Source organism: Scylla paramamosain, chromosome 48 (assembly GCF_035594125.1).
Source record: "Scylla paramamosain isolate STU-SP2022 chromosome 48, ASM3559412v1, whole genome shotgun sequence".
Taxonomy (NCBI): Eukaryota; Metazoa; Arthropoda; class Malacostraca; order Decapoda; family Portunidae; genus Scylla; species Scylla paramamosain.
In genome coordinates, this window is record NC_087198.1 from 746099 (window position 1) to 748598 (window position 2500).

The following is a 2500-nucleotide window of genomic DNA, read 5'->3' on the forward strand; positions in this document are numbered from 1 at the left end:
GGAGGAGGAGGCGGAGGAGGAGGAGGAGGAGGAGGAAAAGGAGAATGAGGAATAGGAGGGAGAAGAGGAGGAGGAGGAGGAGGGAAAGGAGGAGGAGGAGGAGGAGGAGGAGGGAAAGGAGGAGGAGGAGGAGGAGGAGAAAAAAGAAGAGGAGGAGGAAAAAGAGGGGGAAGAAGTAGTACTAGAAGAAGAACAAGAACAAGAACAAAAGTAAGAAGAAGAAGAAGAAGAAGAAGAAGAAGAGAAGAAGAAGAAGAAGAAGAAGAAGAAGAAGAAGAAGAAGAAGAAGAGGAGGGGGATGGAAGGAAGAGAAAGAGAAGGAGGAGCAGGGAAAGGAGGAGGAAGAGAAGGAGGAGGGGAAGAGGAGGAGGAGGAGGAGGAGGAGGAGGAGGAGGAGGAGGAGGAGAAGGAGGAGGAGAAGGAGGAGGAGGAGGAGGAGGAGGAGGAGGAGGAGGAGGAGGAGGAGGAAGAGGAGAAGGAGGAGGAGTAGGAGGAGGAGGAGGAGGAGGAGGAGGAGAAAAAGAAGAGGAGGAGGAGGAGGAGAATAAAAAGAGGAAGGAGAGAGAGGAAGAAGAGGAAGAGGAAGTGGAGGAGGAGGAAGAGCAGGAGGAGGAGGAGAAAGAGAAGGAAGAGAGGAGAAGGAAGAGAGGATAAGTAGAAGAGGAAGAGGAAGAGGAGTAAGAAGACAAAGAAGAACGCGAAAAAGAGGAAGAAGAGGAGAAAGAAGATGAAAAAGAAAAGGAGGAGGAGGAGGAGGAGGAGGAGGAGGAGGAGGAGGAGGAGGAGGAGGAGGAGGAGGAGGAGGAGGAAAGGATGAATAAGAAGATGAGGAAGAAGCGGTGAAAGAGCAGGAGGAGAAAGAGTAAAAGGAAAAGGAGGAGGATAAGGAAGAGGAAAAAAAGCAAGAGGAAGAAGAGGAGGAAAAGGTAGTTGAGGAGGAGGAGGACGAGGAGGAAGAGGAAGAAAAAGTAGGAAGAGGAAGAAGACGAAGGTGAAAAGGTGAAAGAGGAAGAAAACTTGAAGGAGGAGGAGTAGCAGAAAGAGGAGGAGGAGGAGAAAGAGGAGGAGGAGGAGGAGGAGGAGGAGGAGGAGGAGGAAGAGGAGGAGGAGGAGGAGGAGGAGGAGCAGGAGGACGAGGAGGAGCAGGAGGACGAGGAGGAAGAGGGAGAAAAAGTAGGAAGAGGAAGAAGACGAAGATGAAAAGGTGAAAGAGGAAGAAAACTTGAAGGAAGAGGAGTAGCAGAAAGAGGAGGAGGAGGAGAAAGAGGAGGAGGAGAAGGAGGAGGAGGAGGAGGAAAAGGAGGAGGAGGTAGAGGAGGAAGAGGAGGAGGAAGAAGAGGAGGAGGAGGTGAAAAAAGGGGAAGAGAAGCAATAAGAGGATGAATATAAAGAACTGTAAGAGTAGGAAAAAAAAGGAGAAGGAGAATGAGGAGGAGGAAGAGGAGGAGGAGGAAGAAGAGGAAGATAAAAGAGAAAGAAGAAGAAAAAAAGGAAGAAGAGAAATAGGAGGACGAGGAGGAGGTCTAGGAGAAAGACGAGAAAAGGAGGACGAGAAGGAGAATGAGGAAATAGACGAGGAGGAGGAAGAATAGGAAGACGGAGAAGAGGAAGAAGAGAACGAGGAGGAGGAGGAGAAGGTAGGAGAAGGAAGAAGAAAAAGAAAGAGGGAAAAGAGGAGGAAGAGAACGAGGAGGAGGAGGAGGAGAAGGAGAGGAGAAAGAGGAGGAAGAGGAGGGAAAAGATGAAGAAGAAAAAAGAGTAGGAGGAGGAGGAGGAGGAGGAGGAGGAGGAGGAGGTGGTGGTGGTGGTGGTGGTGGTGGGAAAAGAGGAAAAAAAAAAGAGAACGGGGAGGACGAAGAGGAAGAGAGGGTGGTGAGAAAAGAGGAGGAAAAGATAAAGAGAACGAGGAGGAGGAATACAAAGGAATATAAAGGAAAGCCAAAGAGGAGGAGGAGGAGGAGGAGGAGGAAGAATAGGAAAAATATGAGGTAGGAAAAAGAGGAAAAAAGGAAGAAGAGAACTAGGAAGAGAAAGAGAAGGAGGAAAAGGAGAAGAAGAACTAGAAGGAAAGTGAAAAAAAATTAAAGAAATGGATGAGGAGGAAGAGAAAGAGGAGGAGGAGGAGGAGGAGAAGGAAGAGGAGGAGGGGGAGGAGGGGGAGGAGGAAGAGAACGAGGAGGAGAAGAACTAGAAAGAAGGTGAAAAAAAATGAAAGAAAGAGATGAGGAGGAAGAGAAAGAGGAGGAGGAGGAGGAGGAGGGAGATGAGGAGGAGGAGGAGGAGGAGGAGGAGGAGGAGGAGGAGGAGGAGGAGGGGGACGGGGAGGAGGAAGAGAACGAGGAGGAGAAGGAGAGCTAGAAGGAAGGCGAGAAAAGGAGGAGGAAGAGGAAAATGCTGAAGAAGAAGAACAGGAAGAGGAGGAGTAAGAGGAGGAGGAAGAGGAAGAAGAGGAGGAAGAGGAGGAGGAGGAGGAGTTATCTTTATCAATACTATTATGAAA

At 49.4% G+C, this 2500-nt stretch overlaps 2 protein-coding genes across 10 annotated transcripts in view; one reads left to right on the forward strand and one right to left on the reverse strand.

Annotated features, from left to right (window-relative positions):
• LOC135095212 (uncharacterized) overlaps window positions 1–2500 on the reverse strand; it is a 65020-nt gene that overhangs the window by 41493 nt on the left and 21027 nt on the right. The window lies entirely within an intron of this gene.
• The window catches only part of LOC135095210 (uncharacterized), a 16916-nt gene that overhangs the window by 5944 nt on the left and 8472 nt on the right, over window positions 1–2500 (forward strand). The window lies entirely within an intron of this gene.